Raw genomic sequence first — 14,425 nt, 5'->3', positions numbered from 1 at the left:
AAAAGGAGGCTGGATATGCAGCACTCCCTTCACAAAAATCTGGACTTCTGGGAGAGAAGCCAATGCCTTCTGAAAGAAAATGGATAGGGCCGAAATCTGAACCTTAATGGAGCCTAATTTTAGGTTCATATTCACTGTGGAAGTGGAGAAAACGGCCCAGATGGAAATCTTCCGGAGGAGCATTCTTGGTTTCACACCAAGAGACATACTTCCTCCAGATACGGTGATAATGTTTCGCTGTCACCTCCTTCCTAGCCTTTATCAGAGTAGGGATGACCTCGTCCGGAATGCCCTTCCCAACTAGGATATGGCATTCAACCGCCATGCCGTCAAACGCAGCCGCGGTAAGTCTTGGAACAGACAGGGCCCCTGTTGCAACAGGTCCTCTCTGAGAGGAAGAGGCCACGGATCTTCTGTGAGCATTTCCTGCAGATCCGGATACCAGGCCCTTCGAGGCCAATCTGGAACAATGAGAATTGTCTGTACTATTTTTCATCTTATGATTCTCAATATTTTTGAGATGAGAGGAAGAGGAGGGAACACATAGACCGACTGAAACACCCACGGTGTCACCAGGGCGTCCACTGCTACTGCCTGAGGGTCCCTTGACCTGGCACAATACCTCGGAAGCTTCTTGTTGAGGTGTGACGTCATCATGTCTATTAGATGCAGTCCCCACTGACTTGCAATCTCTGTAAAAACTTCTTGATGAAGACCCCACTCCCCTGGATGTAGATCGTGTCTGCTGAGGAAGTCTGCTTCCCAGTTGTCCACTCCCGGAATGAAGACTGCTGTCAGAGCGCTTACATGATTTTCCACACAGCGAAGAATTCTGGTGGCTTCCGCCATTGCCACTCTGCTCCTTGTCCCGCCTTGGCGGTTTACATGAGCCACAGCTGTGACGTTGTCTGACTGAATCAGAACCTGTAGGTCGCGCAGAAGATTCTCCGCTTGACGCAGGCCGTTGTATATGGCCCTCAATTCCAGTACGTTGATGTGTAGACAAGCCTCCTGGCTTGACCACAGTCCCTGGAAGTTTCTTCCCAGTGTGACTGCTCCCCATCCTCTGAGGTTCGCGTCCGTGGTCACCAGAACCCAGTCTTGAATGCCGAACCTGCGACCCTCTAGAAGGTGAGTACTCTGCAGCCACCACAAGAGAGATACCCTGGCCCTGGGGGACAGGCTGATCTTCTGATGAATATGTAGATGGGACCCGGACCACTTGTCCAGAAGGTCCCACTGAAAAGGCCTCGCATGGAACCTGCCGAAGGGAATGATGGCCTCGTAAGACGCCACCATCTTTCCCAGAACTCGAGTGCATTGATGGACCGACACCCTTTTCGGCTTCAACAGGTCCCTGACCAAGTTCTGGAGTTCCTGGGCCTTTTCCATCGGGAGAAAAACCCTTTTTTGTTCCGTGTCCAGAATCATGCCTAAGAAAGGCAATCGGATCGTTGGAACCAACTGTGACTTTGGTAGATTGAGAATCCAGCCGTGCTGCTGCAACACCCTCAGGGAGAGTGACACATTGTTCAGCAACTGTTCTCTCGATCTCGCTTTTATCAGGAGATCGTCCAAGTACGGGATAATTGTGACTACCTGCTTGCGCAGGAGCACCAATCTTTCCGCCATTACCTTGGTGAAAATCCTCGGGGCCGTGGAAAGCCCAAACGGCAACATCTGAAATTGGTAATGACAATCCTGTAGAGCAAATCTCAGGAACGCCTGATGAGGAGGATATATGGGGACATGAAGGTATGCATCCTTTATGTCCAGAGACACCATATAATCCCCCCCTTCCAGGCTGGCGATGACCGCTCTGAGCGATTCCATCTTGAATTTGAACCTTTTCAAGTATAGGTTTAAGGATTTTAAATTCAGAATGGGTCTGACCGAACCGTCCGGTTTCGGGACCACAGACAGGGTTGAGTAGTACCCCGTCCCCTGTTGAAGCAGGGGAACTTTGACCACCGCTTGTTGAAGACACAGTTTTTGAATTGCACTTAAAACTACCTCCCTCTCTGGGGAAGAAGCTGGTAGGGCCGATTTGAAAAACCGGGGAGGAGGCACATCTTCGAATTCCAGCTTGTAACCCTGAGAAACAATTTCCATTGCCCTGGGATCCACCTGTGATTGAACCGCGACGTGGCTCAAAAGTCGAAGACGTGCCCCCACTGGGGCGGACTCCCTCAGCGGAGCCCTAGCGTCATGCAGTGGATTTAGTAGAAGCTGGGGAGGACTTCTGCTCCTGGGAACTAGCTGTAGCTGGCAGCTTTTTCCCTCTGCCCTTACCTCTGGCAAGAAAGGAAGATCCCCGTACTCTTTTGGATTTATGCGACCGAAAGGACTGCATCTGATAATGTGGCGTTTTCTTTGGCTGTGAGGAAACATAAGGTAAAAATCAGGATTTTGGTACTTACCGATAAATCCCTTTCTCCGATTCCACAGGGGCCACTGGAGCGTAGTTACAATGGGGAAATAGTAGGCAGTAATTGGGAGCTGGCCCTTTAAAATTCTCACACTGTGGCTAGCTCCTCCCCTACTATCTCCCCTCCAAGCCAGTCTACGTAAAACTGTGCCCGAGGAGAGCTGGAATAAACAAACCGTAAGGTAGAGGAGGTTAATGACGCCCTGTAAACCAGGAGAACACAAACCAAACCTGGAACAGAACCTAACAAACAACCGGCTAGCCCAAACTCAACAAGCAGTCATATGGTGATCTGCAAACTGTTAAGCAAAAAACAAGGAGGAACAGCGCTGGGCGGGCGTCCAGTGGCCCCTGTGGAATCGGAGAAAGGGATTTATCGGTAAGTACCAAAATCCTGATTTCTCCTTCATCCACTAGGGGCCACTGTAGCGTAGTTACAATGGGGACGTCCCAGAGCTCCCAAATCGGGTGGGAGAGCGCTGAGAGTCCTGTAAAACCTCTCGGCCAAACTGTGATGCAGAGGCCGCAAAATTGTCAAACTTGTAGAATTTGACAAAACGAATGTCGGTCCGACCAAGTAGCCGCGCGACATAAAGTATTCATGGAGACCCCACGTGCAGCTGCCCCCGAAGGTCCCACCACGCGCGTAAAGTGCGCTGAAATGGTCAGATGTATGCAACAGCCCAACATAAGCTGGGACCCCGGCTACTTAGTACGGGAGCATCGTACAGAACAAAGAAGAAAAACACTTCGTTGAACAGCCTAAGACCTCTGTAAAGAGAGTCAGCGAGCCCTGACAACATTCTAAGAGGACTGAAAAACACTAGTGTCAGATTTATATGAAAAAACGGACATCCCCTTTGGAAGAAACGACCGCCGAGGCCGAAGCTCAGCCGGGGGAGTAGCTAATAGAGTACTCCCTGAAAGAGAGAGCCCGAACTTACGGCCGCCAGGCTAATTTCTTTTGGAAGAAAACCAAAAAAGGCAGACCCCTAAAATTCAGGTCAATGTGGTTTGAAGCGCAGCGGAGCAAAACCTCCCAGAGAAACCAAAGATGACGGCTGAATGGTAACTGAAAGAAGGGGAAAACCCCCTTTTTTCCTTATCATGTCCAATACAGTTTTCCAAAAGTGTCAAAAGCGAGAAGAGGTGACAGACTTCTGAAATCGGGGCCTAGTAAGCCTAACCGAACTAGGGAACTCCTCCGTTCTGAGGTCTCGTTAACAGACACGCGGTTAAATGAAACCAGTGTAAGATTGAACAAAGAAAAGGACCCTGTTGAAGTAGACAGTCCAGTCTAGGTAGGAGCCAAGGCTCCTCTACAGACAACAGGTGTAGCTGTATCTTCAAGTCATGGGTGGCCCAACCAGAGCCACCGAGAGGACTAGCACGCATATTCCCCTCCTGTGTTACCGAAAGTGAGGTAGAAATAGAAAAGGAGGCAGGATAGAATAACCAGAAATTCCCAGGAGCCCTGAGGGCATCCTCGGCTACTGCCACCAGAGCTCACGTCCGTGAGTAGTAAAGAGTTAAAGAGTCAGTCAGAACGCCCTGAGGTAGATTCGAAATCTCCGCCCACAGCAGACCAGCTGACAAAACTCCGGGGAATGTTCCCTCGCCCAGGAGTCCGACCTGGTGGCCTGACCTGGGAAGAAGATTGTTGTCTCCCGCTCAGAGGGGAATGTAGGCGACCACTCATTGCGTCGCAACTTGTGTTGAGAAAACGTCTACGAGGAGCATAAATTGGATCTGAGTCGAACCAGAAGCTCCTGGATCCTCCGGATCTTCAGAAGACACCTAATGTACAGAGTGGGATAGTAGCAGTAGATTGCCCCATTAGGGAACCAACGTCACCTCCCTGAAAAAGAGTTATTCTGTGATCTTCCTGAACCCTGTGGGAGCGGAAGAGAGACCGAAAGGAAAGGACTTACAGTGAAAATGAGAATCCTGTAATGCGACTGAGTAAAGCCCGATGAGGAAACCCAAGGGAAATCAGTAAACAGGCATCCCTGAAGACAAGGGACGCGTAAAACTCCCTTTCTTGTTTAAACTAGCAATCACAGACTGAAAGGATTCTAAGGCCAGAATAGGCCTGGCCGAGCCAACTGGCTTCGGAACGTGAAAAAACCACTAGCCGGAGAACTGTCTCGATTCAAATGATATGTAAAAAACAGGGATCAACACCCTTTGCGGTTAGAAGCATATGGAGCGCCGCCTGCAGTCTGACTCTCTTGTCATCGTAAATCGGCCGACCCCTGCCGAGGGACTCCCGAGACGGTTGTACTCCAAAATCTAGTCTGTAACCGCCCAAGCCTTCTTCCACCGACGTGCGCCCACCCTGGGACCCTCCAGGTGGTAGGAAAGTCTGACCTGTAGAGTGTGTATAGGATGATGTAAAATCAGACTGGACCGAGGTTGTTGAACCTTCAGTTTTTTTTTTTTGTTTTTAGATCCCCTGGCGACGGAGATATCGCCCGTGTGGAGTCGAAAGCTAGAAAGGGCACGGTAAAACTCTAAAGGAAAGACCGGTAAAGGTCTGTCTTGGAGCTGGGGCAGAAGTAGGAGAAAGCAAAGTGGACTTACCTCCAATGGTTCAAGAAATCCTGCAGAAAGTTCCTTCCCCTGAACCATCTGCCCCGTAGGATTTCATGTTCACCTGTCACTGTCGCAGCCCCAGAAATCGTCGGGTTAAGACAGCCCAAGCGAAAATGCAGGTTCCGAGTCTGTAGACGTGGAGACCTCCAAAGAACATAAAGCAGAATCGTGATTCTGACCGTACCAAAGTATCAATTGATCCTGATGCGAAACATCCTGTAACCTAGAGGACAATTGTTCCACAACCTACCTGCTCCGGACAAGGTAGAACCCCGCTGCCGTATATGTCTTCGATGGATCCCTGAGCAAGGTTGCCTCAGGAAAATGGCAGCTTGTTGGACCGGCGATACATCGAGGGATATACCCTGGAGAGGTACTGATACCATTTCCTGCCGTCTGCGGGGAAAGGATAGGAAAAATAAGATTTTACTTACCGATAAATCTATTTCTCGTAGTCCGTAGTGGATGCTGGGGACTCCGTCAGGACCATGGGGATTAGCGGCTCCGCAGGAGACAGGGCACAAAACTAAAGCTTTAGGATCAGGTGGTGTGTACTGGCTCCTCCCCCTATGACCCTCCTCCAAGCCTCAGTTAGGATACTGTGCCCGGACGAGCGTACACAATAAGGAAGGATATTGAATCCCGGGTAAGACTCATACCAGCCACACCAATCACACCATATAACTTGTGATCTAAACCCAGTTAACAGTATGACAAACGTAGGAGCCTCTGAACAGACGGCTCACAACAAATAACAACCCGATTTTTTTGTAACAATAACTATGTACAAGTATTGCAGACAATCCGCACTTGGGATGGGCGCCCAGCATCCACTACGGACTACGAGAAATAGATTTATCGGTAAGTAAAATCTTATTTTCTCTGACGTCCTAAGTGGATGCTGGGGACTCCGTCAGGACCATGGGGATTATACCAAAGCTCCCAAACGGGCGGGAGAGTGCGGATGACTCTGCAGCACCGAATGAGAGAACTCCAGGTCCTCTTTAGCCAGGGTATCAAATTTGTAGAATTTTACAAACGTGTTCTCCCCCGACCACGTAGCTGCTCGGCAGAGTTGTAATGCCGAGACCCCTCGGGCAGCCGCCCAGGATGAGCCCACCTTCCTTGTGGAATGGGCCTTGACAGATTTAGGCTGTGGCAGGCCTGCCACAGAATGTGCAAGTTGAATTGTGCTACAAATCCAACGAGCAATCGTCTGCTTAGAAGCAGGAGCACCCAGCTTGTTGGGTGCATACAGTATAAACAGCGAGTCAGATTTTCTGACTCCAGCCGTCCTTGAAATGTATATTTTCAATGCCCTGACAACGTCCAGCAACTTGGAATCTTCCAAATCGCTAGTAGCCGCAGGCACCACAATAGGCTGGTTCAGGTGAAACGCTGACACCACCTTAGGCAGAAACTGAGGACGCGTCCGCAGTTCTGCCCTGTCCGAATGGAAAATCAGATATGGGCTCTTATACGATAAAGCCGCCAATTCTGATACTCTCCTGGCTGAAGCCAGGGCCAGTAGCATGGTTACTTTCCATGTAAGATATTTCAAATCCACCGATTTGAGTGGCTCAAACCAATGGGATTTGAGAAAATCCAAAACTACATTCAGGTCCCACGGAGCCACTGGGGGCACAACCGGGGGCTGTATATGTAGTACTCCTTTTACAAAAGTCTGGACTTCAGGAACTGAAGCCAATTCTTTCTGGAAGAAAATCGACAGGGCCGAAATTTGAACCTTAATGGACCCCAATTTGAGGCCCATAGACAATCCTGTTTGCAGGAAATGTAGGAATCGACCCAGTTGAAATTCCTCCGTGGGGGCCTTCCTGGCCTCACACCACGCAACATATTTTCTCCAAATGCGGTGATAATGTTGTGCAGTCACCTCCTTCCTGGCTTTAACCAGTGTAGGAATGACCTCTTCTGGAATGCCTTTTTCCTTTAGAATTCGGCGTTCAACCGCCATGCCGTCAAACGCAGCCGCGGTAAGTCTTGGAATAGACACGGTCCCTGCTGAATCAGGTCCCGTCTTAGAGGTAGAGGCCACGGATTTTCCGCGAGCATCTCCTGAAGTTCCGGGTACCAAGTTCTTCTTGGCCAATCCGGAGCCACGAGTATCGTTCTTACTCCCCTTTGCCGTATAATTCTCAGTACTTTGGGTATGAGAGGCAGAGGAGGAAACACATACACTGACTGGTACACCCACGGTGTTACCAGAGCGTCCACAGCTATTGCCTGAGGGTCTCTTGACCTGGCGCAATACCTGTCCAGTTTTTTGTTGAGGCGAGACGCCATCATATCCACCTTTGGTTTTTCCCAACAGTTTACAATCATGTGGAAGACTTCTGGATGAAGTCCCCACTCTCCCGGGTGTAGATCGTGTCTGCTGAGGAAGTCTGCTTCCCAGTTGTCTACTCCCGGAATGAACACTGCTGACAGTGCTATCACATGATCTTCCGCCCAGCGAAGAATCCTTGCAGCTTCTGCCATTGCTCTCCTGCTTCTTGTGCCGCCCTGTCTGTTTACGTGGGCGACTGCCGTGATGTTGTCCGACTGGATCAACACCGGCTGACCCTGAAGCAGGGGTTTTGCCAGGCTTAGAGCATTGTAAATTGCTCTTAGCTCCAGTATATTTATATGAAGAGACATTTCCAGGCTTGACCATACTCCCTGGAAGTTTCTTCCCTGTGTGACCGCTCCCCAGCCTCTCAGACTGGCATCCGTGGTCACCAGGACCCAGTCCTGTATGCCGAATCTGCGGCCCTCTAACAGATGAGCACTCTGCAACCACCACAGAAGAGACACCCTTGTCCGTGGCGATAAGGTTATCCGCTGATGCATCTGCAGATGCGATCCGGACCATTTGTCCAGCAGATCCCACTGAAAAGTTCGTGCGTGGAATCTGCCGAATGGAATTGCTTCGTAAGAAGCCACCATCTTTCCCAGGACTCTTGTGCATTGATGCACAGACACTTTTCCTGGTTTTAGGAGGTTCCTGACAAGTTCGGATAACTCCTTGGCTTTCTCCTCCGGAAGAAACACCTTTTTCTGAACCGTGTCCAGAATCATTCCCAGGAACAGCAGACGTGTTGTCGGGGTCAACTGAGATTTTGGAAAATTCAGAATCCACCCGTGTTGTTGCAGCACTACTTGGGTTAGTGCTACTCCGTCCTCCAGCTGTTCTCTGGACCTTGCCCTTATCAGGAGATCGTCCAAGTAAGGGATAATTAATACGCCTCTTCTTCACAGAAGAATCATCATTTCGGCCATTACCTTGGTAAAGACCCGAGGTGCCGTGGACAATCCAAACGGCAGCGTCTGAAACTGATAATGACAGTTTTGCACTACGAACCTGAGGTACCCTTGATGTGAAGGGCAAATTGGGACATGCAGGTAAGCATCCTTTATGTCCAGGGACACCATAAAGTCCCCTTCTTCCAGATTCGCTATCACTGCTCTGAGTGATTCCATCTTGAACTTGAATTTTTGTATGTACAGGTTCAAAGATTTCAGATTTAGAATAGGTCTTACCGAGCCGTCCGGCTTCGGTACCACAAATAGCGTGGAGTAATACCCCTTTCCCTGTTGTAGGAGGGGTACCTTGACTATCACCTGCTGAGAAAACAGCTTGTGAATGGCTTCCAATACCGTCGCCCTGTCTGAGGGAGACGTTGGCAAAGCAGACTTTAGGAACCGGCGAGGGGGAGACTTCTCGAATTCCAACCTGTAACCCTGAGATACTACCTGCAGGATCCAAGGGTCCACCTGTGAGCAAGCCCACTGTGCGCTGAAATTCCTGAGTCGACCCCCCACCGCTCCTGAGTCCGCTTGTACAGCCCCAGCGTCATGCTGAGGGCTTTGCAGAACCCTGAGAGGGCTTCTGTTCCTGGGCAGGGGCTGCTTGCTGCCCTCTCTTACCCCTTCCTCTGCCCCGGGGCAGATATGACTGTCCTTTTGCCCTCTTGTTCTTATAGGACCTAAAGGACTGCGGCTGAAAAGACGGTGTCTTTTTCTGTTGGGAGGGGGTCTGAGGTAAAAAGGTGGATTTTCCGGCAGTTGCCGTGGCCACCAGATCCGATAGACCTACGCCAAATAATTCTTCCCCTTTATACGGCAATACTTCCATATGTCGTTTGGAATCCGCATCACCTGACCACTGTCGCGTCCATAAACTTCTTCTGGCAGATATGGACATCGCACTTACTCTCGATGCCAGAGTGCAAATATCCCTCTGAGCATCTCGCATATAAAGAAAAGCATCCTTTAATTGCTCTATAGTCAATAAAATACTGTCCCTATCCAGGGTATCAATATTTTCAGTCAGGGAATCCGACCAGACCACCCCAGCACTGCACATCCAGGCTGAGGCGATGGCTGGTCGCAGTATAACACCAGTATGTGTGTATATACTCTTTAGGGTAGTTTCCAGCCTCCTATCAGCTGGATCCTTGAGGGCGGCCGTATCAGGAGACGGTAACGCCACTTGTTTTGATAAGCGTGTGAGCGCCTTATCCACCCTAGGGGGTGTTTTCCAGCGCGCCCTAACCTCTGGCGGGAAAGGGTATAATGCCAATAACTTTTTTGAAATTAGCACTTTTCTATCTGGGTTAACCCACGCTTCATCACATACATCATTCAATTCCTCTGATTCAGGAAAAACTACAGGTAGTTTTTTCACCCCCCACATAATACCCCTTTTTGTGGTACTTGCAGTATCAGAGATATGCAAAGCCTCCTTCATTGCCGTGATCATATAACGTGTGGCTCTACTTGAAAATACGTTTGTTTCTTCACCGTCGACACTAGATTCAGTGTCCGTGTCTGGGTCTGTGTCGACCGACTGAGGTAGAGGGCGTTTTACAGCCCCTGACGGTGTCTGAGACGCCTGGGCAAGTACCAACTGGTTTTCCGGCCGTCTCATGTCGTCAACTGATTTTTGTAATGTGCTGACATTATCACGTAATTCCATAAACAAAGCCATCCATTCCGGTGTCGACTCCCTGGGGGGTGACATCACCATTACCGGCAATTGCTCTGCCTCCACACCAACATCGTCCTCATACATGTCGACACACACGTACCGACACACAGCAGACACACAGGGAATGCTCTTATCGAAGACAGGACCCCACTAGCCCTTTGGGGAGACAGAGGGAGAGTTTGCCAGCACACACCCAAGCGCTATAATATATATGGGAACAACCTTATATAAGTGTTGTATCCTTATAGCAGCTTAAATATATAAAATATCGCCATAAAAAGTGCCCCCCCTCTCTGTTTTACCCTGTTTCTGTAGTGCAGTGCAGGGGAGAGTCCTGAGAGCCTTCCTCACAGCGGAGCTGAGCAGGAAAATGGCGCTGTGTGCTGAGGAGAATAAGCCCCGCCCCCTATTCCGGCGGGCTTTTCTCCCGTAGTTTGTAATATCTGGCAGGGGTTAAATACATCCATATAGCCTCAAGGGCTATATGTGATGTATTTTTTAGCCATAAAAGGTATTTACATTGCTGCCCAGGGCACCCCCAGCAGCGCCCTGCACCCTCCGTGACCGTTGGTGAGAAGTGTGTGACAAACAATGGCGCACAGCTGCAGTGCTGTGCGCTACCTTCAAGAAGACTGAAGAGCCTTCTGCCGCCGGTTTCTGGACCTTCAATCTTCAGCATCTGCAAGGGGGGTCGGCGGCGCGGCTCCGGGACGAACCCCAGGGTGAGACCTGTGTTCCGACTCCCTCTGGAGCTAATGGTGTCCAGTAGCCTAAGAAGCCAATCCATCCTGCACGCAGGTGAGTTGAACTTCTCTCCCCTAAGTCCCTCGATGCAGTGAGCCTGTTGCCAGCAGGACTCACTGAAAATAATAAAACCTAAAAACTTTTTCTAAGCAGCTCCTTAAGAGAGCCACCTAGATTGCACCCTGCTCGGACGGGCACAAAAACCTGAGGCTTGGAGGAGGGTCATAGGGGGAGGAGCCAGTACACACCACCTGATCCTAAAGCTTTAGTTTTGTGCCCTGTCTCCTGCGGAGCCGCTAATCCCCATGGTCCTGACGGAGTCCCCAGCATCCACTTAGGACGTCAGAGAAACAAACATTGTTTGATACCTGAAATTGTGTATTCGGGTGTCTGCCGGCCGTCTACCGGAGCATGGCCAGCTCATCCGAAACTGGACCAGTCGCTGTCATTTCGTCATTGGCGTCGAACCCTGATGGACTTGACGTGTCCGCCTCCTTTACCTGCAGTCTCAGACGAACTGCTGTATAATGCACCTGGATATTCTGAGACACTGGTTCAGACTCCACAGAAAACAGACATCATCAGTATTGTAACATGGAAGGTTAGCAAGGTTCCTTTAGAAACCTGGAGAGGTGAAATGACGTACAAGGTCTCTGGTTACCACTGACATTACCTGCATAATCTGAGCTGTTCAAACAGGGGTGTCCTGCAGGTGCGTGGAGGGCTCTGCAGATGGCTCCACCGCATACTTCACACCTAAGAGGGAATTCTTTGACTATCCCAGGTGAGACAAACGAAAGGAGAAAAGGTGGGTTAAACAAACACAGCCCTATGTAAGGTCTGCGCTATAATGTGTGACCGACACGATTCAAATAAACTTTCTGGAGCAGCGGAGACCTGAACCAGTAGCGCTGCGCTGTGGGACAGGAGTCTTAGCCCTAGGCTATAGGAGCTCTCCTTAAAGTTTTGTTTGGATTCAAACCCCTGTTCAGATACCCGCTACTAGCGTACTGAGCCACAGCGCTATTTGTCTGATGCCTTACACACATTCCCCAATTACAAATAGCATTAGTAACTAGTGACACCAAGGAATAATAAAGGGAGGACAACACCCCGCCCTGTATGTAGTGTACCGCTAATTAAGGTGCACCAGATGGCAAGGTGGGGTATCTTGTTATTAGAAAACATTGCGGAAGTGTCTGTTTTATCCCCTATATATGGTATTGTATGGATATATCTATATACATAACCAAACACACACTTATGTTTGTATATATATATATATATATATATATATATATATATATATATATACACACAAACATATCTATATATAGCTCACACCACAGTGAACCCAACCGGGTAGATAATTACTGTGCACCTAATAGGGTAGAAAAATACTGTGTATTTGTAGGGTAAAGAAATACTGCACAGTAGATTTTTAATTATTAATGAGCTGAGTCCCAGCTCCTGTAATAGAGCAGGTTTCCTGATCTAAATGACTGAAATGCCGGGCAGAGGACTCCCCTGCAGGGAGGAATGTAGCCAAAGCAAGATGTAACAATATTTCTGCAGCACACTGCACAGAAAAGCTACAAACCCCAGAGACAGGTGTGTTGCCTAGAGACAATGAGAGCTGAGAGCTGCCGCCGGGGGGAATAAGCTTCACCCCCCTTCCCCCCTCATACCTTATACATGTTAAGCAAGTTAAGAATCCTCCCTGCGCAGCCAGGAGAGGAAAGAAGCTTTCAGCGGGCCGGGGAGCGGGGGACTGTGGTGTTTTTAGTGATCATCGGTGAGCGATGGTATCAGAATGACACACACCCCGGTTGTCGGTCAGGGTGGTGCAGGGGAACTGTATAATCACATACTCAGCCTCCCCCATTCATCATGTCTGTTTCCCCATAAGGAGGAACAGGTAGGGATCAACTTCACTGATGATCTCGTCATGCAGCGGCCGGGGAGCGGAGAAAGCCCGCCGAACAGAGCTGAGGTTAGCTCCGCCCTCCTAGTTCTTGGTGGCCGCTGCTGCCTCAGTGCATCCCCCGGCCGCCTGTATGCTGCGGCCGGGGAGCGGTGTGTGGCCAGGGAGTGGAGAGCCTGTGATAGGGTATATTAACCTATTCAGGTCTGATTATGAACTCTCTTCAGTCATCAGTCAGAATGCTGTTCCCCTTTAGCAACCGGTTGGAGGTCAATGAATGATAAGATGACACAAATTTATGCGTAACCGAAGCAAATCATAAGTGACCCGCTCGGGGGCCGTCATGGCTTTATTATTTATAGCTTGAACACAAAGGGTTTATGCTTGCCAATACATTTTAGCCAATCAGAATACACCATGTATGTCTTGAATACATCGATTGTCATACAATGTTAGAAGTGGCAACTAGGACAGCCTTGAAAATGGTTATTATTTCGTTTATCAGTCTTTCGGACATAAACTCAAAAGATTTCTTTCTTTATTCTTCTCAATTAGCCTTGGATATATCTGGTGTTGCTTTGTCCGTCCTGGATACATTTCCAATACATTTAATGTTGCATTTGTCTTGTACAAGTCATGCCTTAAAACAAGATTATTCAGCAAATATAGTATTCTGACCAGCTCTGCACATTTTTCTTAAGGACATATCAACTCATTTTGTGAACACAGTAAATATCTTAATAAATGCGAAAAACGTGAATCAATATATATATATACTATACTGCGGAAGCTCCTACACTATCATTTCCCCTCTTTTTGATTCCACTTTTTCTCCCTATTCTACCTATACTATCTAGGCCTGATCACGACCTTTCACCTTAATTTAAGGTAGACATGGTTAGCAGCACTTGATATGGACCATCATATCTTGGTTCAAAGGTCTTTCTCACATGTCTCTTTAAATAGACCCAATCTCCTGGATTTAGCTTATGCGTAGCTGATCCTTCTGGGTCTGGAATGGAAGAAAACACTCGGCAATGGAGGTTAGTCAATGTTTTACAGACCTCCTGTACATAACCTGTAAAAATCACCATGATTATGTTGTAATTGTTGTGGATAATAACAACCTGTTCTTAGAGCTGACCCAAACAATATTTCATATGGAGTCAGTTTACTAGGTTTCATGGGTGTGGTCCTAATATTAAACAAGACTATAGGTAGGCATTCTGGACAAGTTCTTTTGGTTTCTGTCATCATTTTCTGTAGTTTTAGTTTAAGGTCAAAGTTCAAACGTTCCACCCTCCCACTCGCCTGGGGGCGGTAAGGCACGTGGAAGGCCTGCTGTACCCCCAAATCTTTAATTATATGCTGCATGACTTCTCCTGTGAAATGTGTACCTCTATCTGATTCTATAACCTCAGGTATCCCAAATCCACATACTACTTCTGCTATCAGTTTCTTTGCAGTGGTTTTTGCTGTGGCTTTGCTTACTGGCCAGGCTTCGGCCCAGTGACTAAACATGTCCGTTGCTATGGACTGCTTCGTCGCCACTGTATATCAGTTTCTTTGTAGTCTTTCAAATGGGTAAGAGGCTTTGGGTATAGTTCCTAGAGGTGTCTTGGTTCTTTGTCGTGGATTGCCGATTCCACAGATCCAGCATCCTGCTACAAAGTTTGTTGCAGCTTTATTGAAGCCTGGAGCTATCCAATGCTCTTGTACTCTATTCACCATGGCTTCCTTT

The 14,425-nt window shown here is 48.7% G+C and overlaps 1 non-coding gene across 1 annotated transcript; it reads right to left on the bottom strand.

The window, feature by feature from the left end:
* Positions 1 to 12,567: 12,567 nt before the first annotated feature.
* Positions 12,568 to 12,701, bottom strand: LOC134913612 (U8 small nucleolar RNA). The gene has a single exon (XR_010177316.1). It is a non-coding gene; the product is annotated as a U8 small nucleolar RNA (small nucleolar RNA).
* Positions 12,702 to 14,425: the final 1,724 nt, after the last annotated feature.

Source organism: Pseudophryne corroboree, chromosome 4 (assembly GCF_028390025.1).
Source record: "Pseudophryne corroboree isolate aPseCor3 chromosome 4, aPseCor3.hap2, whole genome shotgun sequence".
Classification (NCBI taxonomy): Eukaryota; Metazoa; Chordata; class Amphibia; order Anura; family Myobatrachidae; genus Pseudophryne; species Pseudophryne corroboree.
Note: the sequence above shows the minus strand (reverse complement) of the source record. Positions and strands in the feature narration are given on the sequence as shown.